The 17844-nt window shown below is 59.1% G+C and overlaps 1 non-coding gene across 1 annotated transcript; it reads left to right on the top strand.

Annotated features, from left to right (window-relative positions):
• Nucleotides 1–9752: 9752 nt before the first annotated feature.
• Nucleotides 9753–9824, top strand: TRNAA-CGC (transfer RNA alanine (anticodon CGC)). Its single transcript has one exon. It is a non-coding gene; the product is annotated as a tRNA-Ala (tRNA).
• The last annotated feature ends 8020 nt before the right edge of the window (nt 9825–17844 follow it).

The following is a 17844-nucleotide window of genomic DNA, read 5'->3' as shown; positions in this document are numbered from 1 at the left end:
CAGCATCTCCAGCAAGGACTTTTGTGCCTTGCTGTGTTGTCTTCCCAGCAGATATAAGGGTGGTGGAAGTCCCCTGGGTGAGCCTGGGTCTGTGATCCGGAGTTGGCTTCCTGCTGTCCATGAAAAGCCTCATCAACTTCCTCTTCCTGATCTGCTGGCTTGTTGTAAACACCTACAGCAGTGTCTGCCGTGTTAGCCTGCCTAGTCATCCTCACCCATAAGCTCTGGACTCACTGTTCATCCACCCCTAGCCTTCCATGATGGAATGAGTGGTTGGGGAGATAGCGGGAGAGCAGTGGAGGTTGTCTCCCTTGACTTCAGTAAGCTTTTAAACACTGTCTCCCATAGCATCCTCATAGGCAAGAAGTGTGGGCTAGATGAGCGGCCAGTGAGGTGGCTTGAGAAGTGGCTGAAAGGCAGATCTCAGGGGGTTGTCATCAGCAGTGCAGAGTCTAGTTGGAGGCCAGTGATGTCCCCCAGGGCTCCGTACTGGGGCCAGTCTTCTTCAACTTAGTCGCCAGTGACCTGGACGAAGGTACAAAGTGCCTCCTCAGCAAGTGTGCCGACGATAATAAACTGGGAAGAGCAGCTGATACATCGGAAGACTGTGCTGCCATTTGAGAGACCTGGAGAGGCTGGAGAGGTGGGGGGAGTGGAACCTCATGAAGTTCAACAAGGGCAAGTGCACGGTCCTGCATGTGGGGAGGTATAACCCCATGCACCAGTGCAGGCTGGGGGCTGAGCTGCTGGAGGGCAGCTCTGCGGAGAAGGACCTGGGAGTGCTGGTGGACACTAAGTTGACCATGAGCCAGCAATGTGCTCTTGTGGCCAAGAAGGGCAGTGGCAGCCTGTAGAAGGGACGATTGAGAGGGGATCTTATCAACGTGTACAAGTACCAGAAGGGAGGGTGTCAAGAGGATGAGGGTCACACTCTTTTCAGTGGTGCCAAGCAGCAGGACAAGAGGCGGTGTGCACCAGCTGAAACACAGGAAGTTCCACCTGTGTGTGAGGGAAAATTTCTTTTTTTGAGTAACGAGCACTGGAAGAAGCTGCCCAGAGAGGTTGTGGAGTCTCCCCCAACTTTCTCTGAATCTGAAATTTTCTGATTGCCTCAGTGCCCCCCACCCCCTAAGTCTGGCCCTGAACAACCTGCCAGAACCATAAGTTCTGGTAGGGCAGATGTAATGATGGAGTGGGGCAGCCACAGATGCCTGCGACCCTCTTTGGGTCCCTGGCCAGTGCAGTACCAGCAGGGTTTGGTCCAGGTCTGTGTGGCCCCTTCTCCTCTCAGTCCACCCCTCCTGGCCCTTTCTCTTCCTTGCTTTCATTTTGCAAGATCAATAGATGTTTTAGGAGGACCCAGAGAGTGGGGGGCAAGTGGGGCAGATTGGCACTGTACTAGAGGAGGTCCTGGTGCAGAGGGGACAGGGAGGAGCCACCCAAGCTGTGGTCCTGGCTGTGGGCAGTGACAGCTGGGAGGGCTGTGGGTGCTCCTGGGTGCCAGGTGCTGCTGCGGCAAAGTGCAGGGCTGCGACGGAAACCTTTTTGAAGCAAAGGAGGACTCCAAAGCAAACACCCCGAGTGCCCCATTCAGCCCCATCCTGCTGTGTGCAGGAGGAGGAGGAAAAGGAGAGGAGCTGCTTCCTCATCACCTGCTGCTGCAGGGGTGACCCAGAGCACGCAGGACCAGGATGGAGCTCTGGGACGCTGGCCATGGGACACGGTGTGGACAGGGGGTGCCAGCACTCCCCACCTGGGGTAAGGCCTTCCGGAGATCCTCCTCAGGTCTAGCAGGGATCCTCCCCAGGTCTGGCAGGGTATCGCCTGGAGGCAGTGCCCACCTCAGCCCCTGTAGGGAATGGGGCCTGTTTGGGGAGGGGGTGCTCTTGGAGGACGCTCGCACTGCTCATCCTCCGGCTGAGGCAGGTACGGAGCAGCTGAGAGCTGCCCCCAGAGCATGACGGGTCTTTCCCTTCTCTTCCAGAGCAGCTTGCTGTCTGGGAAGGGGTGTCTGACTACACTGTGCGGCAGATGATGCTGAACCAGGTGGGTGTGCCTTGCGGGGCCTGCCCCGGGAAGCCTTCTCCTGGAGCTTGTGTGTCTGTGGGATGACTTCTCTGCTTTGACTGGTAGAGTTGAGAGGGTGAAGAGGAGGGGGATGAAAGCGTCTGGAAAGGTCTTCCAAAGAAGGGCCCCAAGGTTTCTCCCAAGCTTTGTCCAGCGCTTTGTCTGTCCCCTTTGTACAGCAGGATGGAGCAGGGCACCGAGCACCATCCCCACGCCCTGACAAGTGCCCGGCCTGTCCAGCTGCCAGTCTCATCGTTCTTCTCTTCCTTCCTGTTTGCAGGGAGTCCGAGTTATTCGCCTTGGCACATTTGATGTAGTAACCGAACACGTCGGTGGTGGGAAGCGTGCTCTTCTCACTGTTCGCAGGCCCGTGTTCCATCTGTCGCGGAGTATTGCAGAGCTTCCCGGCCTCGCCTATGACCTGGCCTATGCTCCTGGTAAGAGGAGAGGCTGAACCGCTTGCTTCCCCTGGGGACATCCTTGGGGTGTGCCTAACTGCTGGGCAGCAGTGACTGTTAGGAAGCTAGAATTCCTTCAGCAGCTGTGGAGAACAGCTTCAGGGGGTTTTATAGCACCAGGACAACGTCATGCACATTACAGTCACACTCCCTCTCTCCCAGACTTGCTTTCACAACTGGCAACAAGCCAGATGTCTTGGGGCTGCTGCTTCTCTGCTACTGACTGCGTTCCCCTTCTGCTGCTTTCCAGGTCATAAGCTCTCCGAGCCCCTCAAGTACGCTCACATAGCCTCGGCCCTCTCTGTTCCTCGGAAGACAGTGGAGGCGTGCATAGAAGAGACCATGCGGCTTTTCTCCCACTGCTGCAGAGCGGGAAGAACGTGGCCCTTGTGCTGAAGGGCCTTGGCACGCTTTTAATTCAAGGAGCAGCTGTGAAAATGAGGTTTTGCAGGGACTTTCTGAAGAGGCTCAATGGGACAGAGCAGCTGCTGGAAGCTCTTCTCGCGGTGAGTTCCCCATTCCTCCAGCACTACCTGTCGTCCTCTGGAAAGCACCAGTGAATGCAATGCTGTCAGCCTGCTGTGACCTGTCCAGGTGCATGGAGAGTCCCAGCTGAGAGTAATGCCAGCTCCCGGGACAGCTGGTCCTGAGCGTCCAGAGGACTTGGCAACAAGGACGGCCCTGGGAATAGCTGTGCTGACTCTGCCCTAAAAATTCATCCAGGCCCAGAGCTCATTTTCATGTGCTCGAGGGAAATGTCCCAGAAAAGGGCCGGTCCTGTGTGCTTTTTCCCCGGAGACTTCCCTCCTGACAGAAAGCCATGGTTTAGTGCTGCTTTGTGTCAGGACCACATCTGAACCCATGTCTCCCTGGACTGTGTCTGGGACAGTAAGGCAGCGAGTTCAGCACTTTCCCCTGATGCTGGGTGACACTATTTCTGCGTGTCCCTTTGGGAGCTCGGCCTGATGCCTCCATGGGACATTTTTGCCCTAGGGTGGAGTGAGGGCAAGGGAGTGATCCCTCCTCCCCTTGCCTGGGCCAGCGGGCATGTGAAGCAGCTCCGTGAAACCTCTGCTGACCTCAGTGCTCTCCGTTTGCAGCTGGAAGGCCTGAGTGTCTTTCATCTCTCCCATGGGGCAGCTGCTCAGAATATTGGATCCCCCTGGTCCTCTTGTTCTTTGGCATTTCTACCTCTGTCTCCAAGTAGGTTTGTTTTTGCAGGAATCATTGCTCGCCCCACTCTCTGGACACGAAGCAGAGGCTTAGGCAGACCAAGGCCCCTGTGCGACCAGAGCCCTCTTGCTGCTCTTGCTGTGCTGGTCTAGTTGTGCTGAGCAGCTCTTGCCAGGGCCCTGGAGTCTCGCCACCACGAAGGGCGTCTTTCTGTCCAAATGTGAGCATTTGCACGCTGCTCGTGATGGCTGCAGCATGTCGCAGAGAGAGTCATTGGAGCCCAGTGGCCTTGGCCAGGTCTCTAGTGCAGCCCCGTCCTTCAGCGTGGTCCTTCAGGTGCAGCAGGAAGGCTGAGATGTGAAAGGAGGCTGAGCTGAGCCTCCTCTCATGGGTTAAGGCAGAGATACAAGCCGGCTGCAGGCCAGACTGCTGCACTAGGCAGGACCTGGTCTCCTGACTGCATCTCTCGATTCTCAGCCTTGCAAAAAGCCTGGCAGTCTTCTCACCCTTTCTCCTCCATTTCCTGTAAGCTGCTCTGCTGCACAACTGAGGGGCCATGGAGAGGCGCAGAGAAATTCCATGTTTCAGAGGCAGCTGCTTCTCTGAGCAGTGGGAAGGTGTGCTGCCCTTGTGCGCTCTAAGACAACTGTCTTGGCATCATCTCTCGTGTGTCTCTCCCCTTTGCAGATGCCAGAGATGAGGGATTCAGTCCTCTCAGGCTCCGAAACTGCTGCTTTGCAGACCCGTTCTGGTCATGTTGTCGTCTTTCCTCAGTGAGTACGTTTGCTTCTTAGCCCCAGATGGCCAAGCCAGCAGCTTCTCAGGACTTGTCTGGTAGCCCTGTGTTGCCAGTGCTTGTGAAGGCTACTCAAGAAATCATTGGAGAGGAATACTTTCCAGTGTGGATCAAAGTGCAGGTTCCTGCTGGTCACTGGCTCAGGATGTTTTCATGACTTCTGTGAGACATGTATGAATCAAATGTGTGCTGAACATGTTGTCTTGGGTCAAATGTCTTCTGTGGGGAGTCCTGTATAGGGCAAAGCAAAGCCTATGCCCAGTGGGGTTGTGGAGAGCTTTGTGCTGGCTCCCATCCTGCTCGGTGTTTTGTCCCATTAGTTGTCTGGGAGATGGTGGTTCCTTTTTGCAGAGGCACGGAGATGAGATTTGGAGAGCCTGCAGGTGATGTGGCGGGTGAGAGGGGCATTAGAACTGGTGCTGCCAAGCACCCCTTCTCACAGGAAGGCTAGGGAAGCTCTGCAAGAGGCAGAGAAGGAAGCTCCTGCCCCTGCAGATGCTGGAGGTGTTCACAATGTCTCTCAGCTTGCTGATACACTCCTCCAGCATCTGGCATGTTCTGCCTATTGTGCTTTGGACAAAGAAGGGCTTCTTGGTAGCTCCCTAATGCCCCTCTGTCCCCATTATGGACACAAGGTGCAAAGGAAGTGTGGTGCCCGCCCTTTAGACTGGCATCTTTTTCCTCTTTCCAGGTACAATGCTGATAGTCCATCTAGAAAGCCCCCTGTGGCACCTGCAAAGCCCCCGCAGGAAGAGGAAAAGGCAAAAGATGACACCAGGGCCAAGAAAGGTAATGGGAAAGCTGGGTCCTGGCAGGGGTTTGTGCCTTCTGCTTCCGTCCTCTTTGGCCAGGCAGTGGAGGCAAGGCGACAGTGCCATGGCTCAGGTAGCATCAGGCACCGGAGGTGACGCTGCGTACCCAGTACGGGACATCTGGAGTGATTCCTGAGGGAACACGACCTCCCGGCAGCCCAACACTCCCAGCTGCAGCTGATGTCTCCCAGTTAAACTTTCCCCCATTGCCACAACACTCAGTGCCCTGGGGTGCACTGCAAAGTGCTCTTGCGCTGGACATGTTGGTGCAGAAGGGAGGCAAAAGTGAGCACTGTCCTTGTGCAATGCGAATCCTAAATTGTGCCGGCAGCTGCAGGTCACGGAGAGGCTGAGCTATTTCATGGGACCAGTGTGTTGTCATCCAATGAGAAAAGCCCTCGAGAGTAGGTTGGGAAAAACAACAAGGCGGAGAGAAGCCAGTGTGCGGAAGGGCCAAAGACCACGCAGGAAAGAAGGCCTAGAAGGAGTCACCTTGAGGCCTCACACTTTTATAACAGGCTGGAGCACATCTGAAGAGCCTTCCCATTCCAAAGGCCTCCTCAATGCTGTCCTGAAGTGTTTTCTTCTCTCCTGCTTACAGGAAATCTTTCCGCCAAGCACCTCCCCCTCAGAGCGAGGCATCCTCCTGCCAAAATAACAGCTCCCACGAAGCAGAAGGGGAAAGGGAAGAAAGCTGAGGACAAAGCGCCTGCTGGCAGGTGAGAGCCGTGGAGGAGTGGGTGAGGGTGAGCCTGTAGCGTAGTGCGTGTCTGGGGGAGATGTTTCCTCTGCACACAAGGTTCACAGCAGCTCTGAATGTCCTTTATCACATGCCCCGGGGACTCCTGAGCCCTCGATGGCAGGAATGCCTTGACAGCCCTGACCACTTTCTCCTTCTCTGACCCTGCGTCTCCAGGAACAATCCGCTCTCCATGCCTAAGCACAGGGCAGCAGGGACCACCGGGCCATTTGTAATACATTTGGCAGGACGGGGTAAGGGTGTCTCTTGGAGCCTGTCTTGGTAGAGAAGGCTGCTCCTCTCCGGGCTGCATCCAGAGCGAGCCCGTGTCTGGGCACGCAGAGCGTTCCCGAGGGCACATCCTGCAGCCCCGGGCATTTCAGCTGGGGGTGGTCTCTGTCCCTGTGGGTGTGAACACAGTCAGCGGAACCCATCTCCTTCTCTGGCAGAAGGGCCTTGTGCCGCAGAGGCAGGTGCCCAGCCGGTGAGTGCAGGACGGAGACCCAAGTGCCCCTGTGCTCCCAGCACCTGCCCACAAGGTGTCTTTTCAGGGGGCTCCCGGCCATCGCAGGCAGCTGCTCCAGGAAGGTGGTGCAAGGCAGGAGAAAGGGCAGTGCTGAAGCCATGCCCCCACCGGAGAAACTGGTGAAGAAAATCCAGAGGTGGCCAGGAGAGGTGCGTGCTACAGCCTGAGGTCCTGCTTGTGCCACGGGGACGTGTGGAAAAGCGTAGTCCTATGGGCAGTGGGTAGGAGAGATCCCTGCCTGCGTGTTCACTTGGCCAGTGACCAACCACATCTGGGCCTTGCTTGAAAAGGTGCAGGTCACCCGCTAGTTCTGGAGGGCATTTGTCCCTCCGGCATTCTCAGGAAGCACCTCAGAAGCCCCTCTTTGGCCCTTTTTCCCGTGGGAAGGTACCTGCTGGGCCTTTCAGGGAGAGGCCATGGGCAGTTTCCCTTTAGTTCTGTGATTATTGAGCTCATTGGTGAGATCCAAACTGGGATTTTGAGACCTGCCCCTATGAGCTTCGGGGCGTAAGAGCGCTGCCGGGAAGGCTCAAGCCAAGCGGCAGGAGAGAGGATGAGAAATGCCCTTTGCGCCCTGGGAAAGCACAGATGCCAGCAGTCCTCTTTGCCGTTTATTTTCTGTGGCCCTCCAGGTGGAATATCACTTCCGGGTAATGGGCGAGGGCGTTCTTGTCTTTCCTCCCATCTGAAGCCCTGTGAAGATTTCCCCTTCTGGAGTCCTTGGCTGGAGACCCAAGCAGGCAACAGAGGAGAGAAGAGAGAAGAGAAGAGTGGAGAAGAGTCTCCAGAGGGAGAACTCCTCTGGAGAAGGACCAGCATTTCCTCCAGAGCTGTTTTCCAGAAGCATCTGTAAGAGGCAAGGACCCATCAGGAAGGGGGCTTCTGCTTCCATTGACAAGCAGTTAGTCTTCTCCAAATTTCCTTTTTTTGGGGGGGGGGTTATTTATTTCTTAATAAAACTTTTCCTGAACATTGCACAGAGATTTGACTTTTGCGTTTTCTGTCCCCTCACGACCAGCTCATGGCACCAATGCCTCCATCCATCCTCCCCACTTCCCTCACCCAAGCCTACTCCCCCATCTGGCTGCCCAGCCCTGCCCAGCCCAGCTCCAGCCCCACATCCCTGCACAGAGGGAGAAGCCCTGCTCCTGCCGCCCCACAGCAGCTCTTGCTGCTGCTGAACCCTGCTCTCCCAGCTGGTGCTCAGCTGTGTCTCCAACCCACTGCGTCCCGCTGCGTCTCCAGTCTCAGCCTCTCTCCAGCCAACAACTCAGGCCAAGGATCAAGCACAGGCTGGGTGGAGAGCGCTGTCCTCTCCACCCACGTTGTGCTCGGGGCAGATGAAGCACTGTCCCGGCTACAGGGGTCTCTGGCAGAGCCGCCTGCACAACAGGCAGAGCTCTGAAGTGTTCCCACGTCCCCACACGGTCACGGCAGCAGGGACTCAGCCGGCCCCTTTGGCTGCCCCATGGCACTGCTCCCTCCCTTCTCCCCATTCAGGAAGCAGAGGTACAGATACAACCACTCAGCACGGGCACACGCTGGTCCCTCTCCTGTCCTTCCTACCAGGGATGGGCATGGCACAGCTCAGCTCAGCACAGCTTCAGCAGCACACACATGCGTCCTCCGTGCTGCTCTCCTGGTCCCCTGCCTATCCCATTTGGTCCAGAGGGACATCCCCCAGGAGCGTGCATGTGCTACCCTCCAGCAGATGTGCTGTCCCAGAGCCACCTGGCCAGGGCTGGACCTCTGGAGAAGTGGGGAGGGAATTTTGCCTTTTCCCTCTGGGTTTCCCACGTCAGTTCCTGGGAGTGGAAAAGAGCATTCCCTGCGAGCAGGGGAGGTGCAGGGAGTTTGCCGCTCATGAAAGAGCAGGGAGGTGTATGGAGGTGGCATCACATGAAGGGGCTGGTGAAGACGGGGCCATGAGATGCTTTGGGAACACTCTTGGGTTCCATTTGTGTCTGCTGAGGATTGCCTTTCTGCTCTTCTTTGCGGAGGACAGAGGGCAGAACGGATAGCATTCACTAAACCCTGATTTACTCTCTTTTAGTCCTAGCAAAGGGTGTGCCTTCTGCTTGGTGCTGATCCTAAACACTTCTGATTCCTCTCCCCATTCCCTCCCAGTGAGCCTCCCCATCCCCCCACCCCCAGCAAGACCTACCTCTGCACACACCCACAGGGGTGAAGGGGAAGGTCAGTGGCACCAGCCCAGCAGCCGTGACCCCCCTGCTCACAGCCGCCCTGCCTCAGGACACAGGTCCTTCCCTGGGCCCTGGGCCTTCCCCAGCCTCCGTCAGACCCCTGAGGTTCCCACCGCTTTGTCTGGGATCCTTCCTGGGGACTGTGAGCAAAAGCCAGGGTGCCGAGCAGCACAGTCCCCCAGGCACCCCACCACGGGGGCACCGTCCCTGGGTGGGCTCCAGCCAACAACCTTTCTGTTTACAGCCGAACGTGCTGCGTGTTGGCCCACAGAAACCCCCCACCTGGGGCTGTGCCGGGGGCTCCACTGTCAGCACTGTCCTGGTGCTGCAAGAATGGGAATGTCCCTGAGCGCAACCCCGTACCCAGCCCCAGGCAGGGGGACGCTGCCCTTTGCCCATGGCCGGGTGCTGGTGGGCAGCGTGGTGCAGGGGGAGGCCTGGAGCCTGGCTGAGGGGCTCTGGGCAGCTCCCTGCCCAGCACCAGCTCTGCCTGCTCCCCTGCTCCCTCCACCCCACACCCTGGGGGCAATCGGAGCTGTGGGCACATCCCCCTGGGGAGGGCATTTCCCTCACACCACTCCCTCCTGCTGCTGCCCTCGTGGACACAGGTGACGCACACAGGAGTGCTGCCTGCGCTGGCAGAGGTGACTCAGGGAAGGGGCTTGCCCCTCTCCATCGAGCCTCCCCTGGCAGGGCCAGAGCCTGGCAGCAGCGCCTGCAGCGACACTCTCCCCCTGACCCAATTAGCTGCAGAGATGCTGAAGGGGCAGCGCTCTGTGGGGTGGTCCTGTGCAGGAGCAGTCCCAGGGCAGAGGCAAGGCCAGCTTCCCCCACGGCCAGGCAGGAGGATCTGAATGGAGTTTTCTGGGGAGAGTCTGAGGGCAGCAGGGCACAAGGGGGCTGTGCTTGTCAGGGACATGGCATGGGAGGAGAGGGCACCCCAGAGCACACCCCCCATCTAAATATGCCATGTGTAAGGGGATGTAGCTCAGTGGAAGAGCGCCTGCTTCGCATGCAGGAGGTCCTGGGTTCAGTCCCCAGCATCTCCAGGAAGGACTTTTCTCCACCATCTTCACCCCTTAGCTATGGTGCTAAGGGCTGCCTTGGCCAGGGCCCCTCTGCGGTTCTGTGGAGACTGATGCCATGCAGGGACGGGGCCTGGGTCTGTGAGCCATGTGTCGTTACAGCCTCTGGGCTTCCCCTGCTGCCACACAAGTCAGCTGGAAGAGACTTTTCCCAAGGGCTTGTTTTAGTTCAACCTGATGCCCATATGCAGATCTGCAAGGAGTGGTAAATACTGGAAAGCTAGGTAGAGAAGTGCTCCATTCTCAGCAGGTGGCTGGGTGCCTCCGCAGCCTTTCCTCCAACCATCTCGTGCCTGTTTTGCCCCTTTCTCCCTTTGCTGTTGGCCCTGTAGCAACCGCAGGCTCTGCAGGTGGGCTTCTCCCTTGTGTTCTTGAGAGCAAGCTTTTGGCCAGGCAGGGAAGCAGCCATGGGATCAGGAAGGGACAGTTAGGATTTACAGTTGCATATCCATAATTAGTGATTGCAGTTAGTAAAGGCAGCAGTAGCATGGTATTTCTCTGGCTTTTATAACCATGGAGATGCCTGTCAGTTAGTTTCGTGCAAGGAACAGCAGAGTTTTGGTTAGGAAATGTGGGAGGGATCCTAAGCCATCGGGGCAGATGCCACTTCCTCACTGGAGGAGCTGGCGGGGTGGATCTCAAATGCGGGCCGGAGAGCCCAGGAGGGGCAACTCTCCTGCCTTTGCCATGGCCAGACTGCTGGCGCTGGCTGGGGCTTCTCTGGGCCGGAGCAAGGAGGAGTGCAAGAGTAAGTTGTGCAAGCTGTCCCACTGTTGCCAAAGGGCTGGTAGAGATCTGTTGCTTTGCCAAAAAATTGATGGTCTCACGTGAAAACCCACCATTCTTGTCAGCTAGCTACTGCTGCTGTGAGGTGGTATTTAGAGGGAAAGTGGCACACAGAAGCACCTCTCTAGTCAGCCTTCTTCCTTAAGGCATTTGAGACTGCTCCACAGAAGAACACTCTGTGGATGAGATGAGGAGCAAGGTCACAATATCTTGGCAAAAGTCGTTGTCCTGCTGTAGCTCAGACATGGGCAGTGAGCCAGCCCTTCATTGGGCTGTGAAAGCCCCATGCTTCATTCTCGAAAAGCAGTAGGTTTGAAAGCTGACCTAGGGTGAAAGCTCCACAACACAACCGCATGCTTTCACGTGCCTTAAAGAAATCTTCTGGTGAAGCGCCTGGACAACATAGCCTTTGGGAATGATGGGGGTCTATGCAAAGGCAAGAGCCTCTGCAGTGCTCACCTTTCGTGTTACAACTAACCCCAGGCTCAACCCCCGTTGGGCATTTTGGAATGGTCCGTCTAAGTCAGGAAGAAAAGCATGCACCTTCCTTTTTGCAGAGACAGCGTTGGTGGTGGGAGTTGAAAGAAAACTTGCCCAAGTAAAGAAGTAGCACCGAGTCAACTGGTGAACTGGTGTCACACTGGCTTTGTGCTCTCTTAGGGTGAGCCTAGAGCACTTTGTCCCCAGGTGCTCACTTTGGGTTGACAGTGTCCACTCTATGGGGCCTGGGGGCACCCAAGAAAGCAGTCAAGGGCTCTGTTGAGCAGCAGAGCCCTAAGTGCATGCTCGTGGGGCAGACGGAGGGGTTTAGGGGACCTGAGCCCCGACAAGTGAACTGGTGCATGAGAAGGGTCTGTGGGGAGCAGGGGGCAGGTGGAGGCTGCCCAGGGATGGCAGAGCCCTTGGTGACTGTGCTCCTGTGACATCTCCCCGTGTCACAGTCAGGCGCTGGCACGGCCTCAGTCCCGCAGTGTGCAGGGGGACAGGACAGGGCAGCAGTGCGCAGGACTCGTGGAGGAGGACCCTGAGCGCAGCCCACGCCTTTCCCTGCAGCCCTCGGGCTGCCCCACGGGACCGAGGCGTTTTCCTGAGGCCTCCCCAGTTCCCACCCTGTGTAAGCCATGAGGGGTGCCATTTGCCTGGGGTCCAGGGTGGCCGAGCAGGTGGGGGGAGGTGATGATGCGGGGCTGGGACAATGGTGTCCACAGCCACCACTAGCCCTGCAGGGTCAAGGTGTCCCAGGAAGGGCTGGGACCCGCCACCAGGAGCACCGGGGAGACACCAGCATCACCTGCTCTGGCTCTGGGAGGGGCTGCCTGGGAGCAGCCTGGCCCCATGGTTGGGCCTGGCTTGGGCTCCATGGCCCAGCACAGCCAGGGGAAGGCAAGGACACTCCGGGATTGCTGGCATCACCCCCACTGGCTTTGCTTGTAAGAGGCACTCCTGGAAGCGGTGCCTTGGCAAAATGTGTTGGCATCTGCCCAGCGAAGCCCTTCGTCTGGGAAAGGCACAGCCACGTGCCTGATTTCTGATGTTGGTCCCTTGCTCACTGCAGCCAGGTGATGCCGGTGTTTCTGGAGGGCCCCCAAGAGGCCTTTTCCAGGGCATTTGCTGCTTGCTGAAAAACTGTTGCCCCGTGTGCCTGCGCAGCCTCCTTTAGGACCACTGTCTGCCCACTGTGGCGACACAGAGATGCGGCCAGGCCTGAGCGCAGGCTCCCCCTTCCCCAACGCTCAGCACCTCCTCTCCTTCCCACAGGATGGCTGAGAGACCCCCCAGCAACCCCAGGGTGGCCTGGGAGAAGGACAGGGAAGATGGAGCTCCCCAGGAGATCGGCTCCCAGACACAGCTCCCCGGCGTGTGCGTGCCTCAGCCTCTGCAGATGGGTGAGTGAGTGGCACCATGGAGCCGGGCAGGGATGGGGGCTGCAAGACCACCCCACTCTGCCGCACGCTCTCCCCTCCATGGCAGGCTGGGGGGGGGTGTCCCCAGAGCCCTGGGGGCACCGCGGTGCCGGCATGCCTGGGCCTGCTGTGTGCTCGGGGGCTGGCCTGGCACAGCATCCTTCCAGGAAGGAGAGGAGCAGAGGGGACCCGGCTCCCGCTCTGCGGCACAGGCTGGGAGGGGCAGCGATGCTGCGGGGCAGGGACCTTGCCTGCCTGTCTCGCAGCGAGTTCCTGATCCCGGCACCCCTGGGCTGTTTCCCCAGGTCACTGTGCTCCAGAATCACGCACGAGCTGTCGGGCACCTCTCAGCCCCGACAAGCGCAGGGGAGCTGGAGTCCGTGCAGCAGGCAGCGTGGCTGCACAGAGGGCACAGCTCTGCCACCCACCTCTGCTGCCTCCTGCCAGCCCCCACAGCTCTGCCTGCTCTTTCTTTCTCAGGGCAAGGGGCTTCTGCCACCAGCTGCTCCGACGTGCGGAGAGAGGAGCAGGAAGCCCTGGCGTGCATCCAGGCCTTTCTCACAGGCAGAGGAAGGGTAACTACAGACATTGCCACTCGGGCTGCACTCTGCTACCACTGGCCGAGCCTCCCGCCGTCTCATGCTCTCTGTTTTGTCTCTCTCCTCCCCGCTGTCAGGAAGAAGCTCAGCAGCTGAAGTTTGTGGCCTCTGTCTGCACCCTCAGCCGCTTGGCCAGGCCACAGAGCTGTGGCCGGGGCAGCCCTGATGACAGAACTGCCGAGGCTTGCAGCGTCACTGTGGCCACGTGGAGGGCAATGGTCTCCAAGCCCAGCACGTCGAAGAAGGTGCTGTGGGAGCTCCTCAAGATGCTGGTGGAGCGGCCACTGCGCAAACCGTTCACCAACGTCAGGGACAGAACCCGCATCCTTCCCCTGGCCGTGAGTTACTGGATGAGAACTCCCTCACCCCCAGGGCTCTGCTCACCTGTCTGGGGCAAGCGGCAGAGCCCTCTGTGCCCTCTCCATCTGCCCATGATCCATGAGCGCCTCGTAGTACGTGCACACAGCACCCTGGGGCCACTGCCAGCAGGACAGGCTCTGGCAGCGCAACAGGGACGTCTCTGCAGTGAGAACCATTTCTGCGTGTTTTCTGTAGGCAACCAGGGCACTCTATGAGCTCCTCCAGCAGTGCAGCTGCTCGCAGGTGGTGAAGACATTTTTCTCCCACCTCTGCCTGGCGCTGCTCTTCCAAATTGGCTTCACAGCAGAGCTCACACCGCAGGACATTGCGATCTTCCGGAGGGAATGCCACCGATGGGACCCATCCGCTCCCACCAGCCCTGTCAGGTGCTCCATCCCCGTCCCCTCGTCCCTCCCTTGGACCTGGAGCCAGGGCCAGGCTGCCGGTATGAGCCAGCCTTTGCTCTGCACACAGCTCAGCAGTGCAGACCATGGCAGCTTTGTTCTGCTGCGCTGGCTACGAACACCAAGCCCTGGTCCTCAGGACGAAGGGAGGCTGGGACATGCTTCTCAGCCCTGACACTCTCCACTTGGGAGTCATTTTACTGGCCAGGTGAGAGTCCTCTTTGCCCAGCTCTACACAACACAGTCCCCTTCCTCTGAGGTGCCAGGGAGTCCCCAGGCGTGCCAGGACCGCCTGCTGGGGCAGCAGCTGGTGTTAGCAAGGGTGAGAGAGGGTGCCTGGTGGGACCAGTCACCTCCCGGGGACCTGGAGTCTCCTCCCTTAGCGACTGGGCTCAGGCCACGCAGAGTGCCATGGCTCTGTCTGTATGCAGCTCTACTGGAGAGGGTTAACCAGGAAAGGGGCAAGATGCACAGGGCCATGTGCACGGGAGGAGCCCATGGGGACAAGCCTCCCGCATGGGCAGGAAATGGGATGTGTGGACAGGCCCTGACTTGGTGGTGGGAAGGGTGTCTTTGTGCTCTGCCACCAAAGGGAGCCTGAGGATGCCACACTGGCTCTGCAGAGGTGGTGTGCGGTGGGGAGAGACGGCCACTGGGTGAGCAGCTGCCACTGGCTGCGCCAGTGGAATGCCACTGTGGCCTTGCCCTGCACGTCCTGGCCTGTGGGGCAGCAGCTAGACTTTAGCGGTGCAATCGCAGAAGAGGTCTGCGGGATCAGCTGCATACTGACAGAGCCTCCTTCCCCCTGCTAGAGAGATCAGGAAGATTCCAACGGTTGACCAGTGCTGGATCTTCAACCAGCTGGCAGTGCTGCTCCACAGGGAGGACCAGTTTCAGGAGATCCCGGCCATGGCCTTCTTCACTGAGGTAGACCTGACGATACGCAGTGCCTGTCCTGCGCTGGTGTTAGCCCCCCTGGCTGTGGTCCGTGGCTGCTGGGGGGTAACCCCTGTAACTCTCTGCGTTTTGTGCCTCCCTGGTGCCAGCTCTCGCTGTTCAATTGCTCCTCAAAGGCAGGAGCACAAGAGGCTGCAGAGGGTTCAGAGGGCGGAAGAGCAGGCGGGCAATCTGCATGGTGTACCCTGGGGCCCAGGGCTTGGGTTGAGGGGCCACGCAGGCTGCCTGTGGTCACAGCTACCCGCAGGACAGGCTTTGGAGGGCCATGGAGCACCCTGCTCTTGGCTGTCGGTGGGACCGAGCATGGCCTCGTGCTGCAAGGGAGCGCTGTAGGCTCTGTCCCTCTCTCATGACGTGTGTTCCAGCTGCTGGTCTGCACTGACTTCGCCAAGGAGGGGGACCGTGTCCTCAACCTCTTGCAGAGGTATCTGCCACATCGCTCCCCAGTGATGCGTTGGCTGGTGCTCAGAGGCCTCATCACAGCGTCTGAGAGACCCACGATGGTGAGTAGGGGACATACACACACACTTGTGTGACAGCGTGGGGGTGGGCAGAAGGCAAGGAGTAAGGCAGTGTCTTGGACTTTGTGGGCAATGAGAGGTGTGCTAGCAGGTCCCAGCTCCTCCAGCTGCCTTCTTCCTCAGTCCGGCATGTTTCAGGCCAGGCCATTGGCTGTGCAGCACCAGGAGAAAGGCACCAGTGCCTGCCTGAAAGGGCTCCTGGTACAGGCACATCCCGGCTGTGTCAGAGAGAGTTTTTGCCAGGGCAGGCCATCGTTGCCCCACAAAAAGGGTATTCTGTGCTTCTTGCAGGCAAGAAAAATGCACTCGCTGCTGCCAGACTTCATGAAGTGCCTGCAGGATGCCGACAGGGACAGCAGGGTGAAAGTGCTGATGGTGCTGAGGAACATCTTCCGCTACATGGAGAGGCAGAGAGCCCACCCCAGTACCTTGCAGCTGATGGAGATGCTCCTGCCCCTCTTTGATGATGTAAGGCCGGCAGGAGAGCCCAGGGCTCTGCCGCACATTTGTACATGGCCGCAGGTGTGATGTGTCCCTCTCCGCTGTGCCCACTGGTGGGGGAATGTGTACCTCCCGCCATGAGTCCTGGGAACTGTCAGCAAGTGCTGTGCTCAGGCCACTGTCCGCTGCACTCCCAGCCGCTCCGTACCGTGATGAGCCCTTGCTGCTCTTGCTGCGGCTTAGGGCGGAGGTAAACCAAGAGCCAGGAGCAGAGCTGAGCCCAGGCACAGGCTGCCCCTGTCCATGCAGTTCTGCTGGGAGGACCTGAGCAACCCCAGGGCGGGAGAAAGAACGTCCCATGTGGAGGGAGAGGCACTGAGGGCCTGGGAGAGCGTGTGCTGCCTCTGCAGGACAGCCCTCTGCCCCAGCTTCCTCAGCAGCAGCCTGCTCAGCAGAGCCCCAGCTCTGCCCTTCTGCTGGGCTCGGGGACAGCTCCGCACAGAGAGGAGGAGGCGCCTTGCTGGGGCACCCCTGCTCATGGCCGGCTGCCACGACCATTGCCGAGGTCTCCTCTGCCCTCTTCTCTCTGTCCAGGAGGCCAGCCGGGTGCGAGAGCTCTCCATGCTCCTCTTCAAAGACATCATGGAGACTCTGGTGTGGAGTGACAAATGGAGGATGAAGAAGGATGTGCAGAGGAGCCTGCTGCCTCTCTTCTTTCATTTGAGTGATGAGGCACGGCAAGTGGCCCAGGTGGGACTTCTGACAGCAGCAGTGATTCAGGGGGTGGATGCTGACGCCCCACGGGTGGGCCTCCACACCTCTGAATGTGTGTCGCTGGCCTCCTGCATCCCAGAGGACAGTGCAGAGCTGCCCTCTCTGCCTCAGACCCACCACAGCCTTCAGCTGGGGGTTGTTCCTTTCCCTGGCTACACCTTCCCCAAAGGGGCTGGGCTGTGGTGGCATCTCCCCGTCTCTGCTATTTGGCAGGCCTCTCAGGAGACCCTCCTTGAAGCAGCCCAACTCCTGCACTGGGAGCGGCTCAGGTATCTGACAAAAACAGGGCAGACGTGGAAGATCAGCGAGTGCATGGTAAGCAAAGCCCCAAAGTCCCCAAGGGCCCGGACCAGCTGAGGCCTTGTCCTCACGCACAGGGTATGGGGCACCGTGGCACACAGCTCTGCCCCTCGCCCACTGCTGCAGCCCAGAGCTGCAGCCTGGAGCTGCTCCTTGAGCGCACAGCCCTGACGCGCTCTTCTCCAGGCCCCTCTGCCCTCACTGACTCTTGCAGGCTGATGGGCAACCTGCTCACGCTGGGGCTGGCAGCAGCACAGGGGGCTCTCAGCGCCTCCCGACCACGCTCCGGTCCTGTGCTGCCTTCGCACCTCATCAGCACGGGGCTCCTGGCTGGGAGCTGTGACTGTCCTGGCACGGGAGGGATGGGGAGGGTATCCCTGGGAGGAGGGCTGGGCCGAACCTACTGGGGAGGGTCTGTGTCATCCCTGTACCCTTGTGCTCTCTCCAGCTGGCACGGTACAGGAGCAGAGCAGAGGAGTACGTGAGCCAGAGCCTGCCATACCTGCAGGACCCTCAGGCATCCTTGCGAGAGGTGGCCGTGAGGTTCATCGGTGAGCCACAACCCTTGGGGCCGCCCTCTGAACCCTTGGGTGCCTGCAGCCCTGACTGCTGGGTGCTGGCCTGAGCACCCAGGGGCTCCGTGTCTCCCTCTCCCATCCTTGCCCACATGGACAGGCTGATGGGAGCTCTCTCTGGTGCCACACACCCTCCTCGGTGGTTGCACTGTGCTGCACAGGGTCAGACCTGCCCAAAGGGAGGAGGGCATGTGGCCAGGCTGGCGGGGTGGAGGGGAGCTGTGCTGCTGGGAGCATGCTGGGGAGCACGAGGAGTGATGGGCTTTGTGTACCTAGGGCTCGCCGCGCAGCATGTGAGGCCCCAGAGCGAGGATAAGCTGCTGGCTATCTGCAAGGGTGAGTGTGGGCAGCGTGGTGTTCTGT

Source organism: Rhea pennata, unplaced genomic scaffold (assembly GCF_028389875.1).
Source record: "Rhea pennata isolate bPtePen1 unplaced genomic scaffold, bPtePen1.pri scaffold_26, whole genome shotgun sequence".
NCBI lineage: Eukaryota > Metazoa > Chordata > Aves > Rheiformes > Rheidae > Rhea > Rhea pennata.
This window is presented reverse-complemented; position numbering and strand designations above follow the sequence as displayed.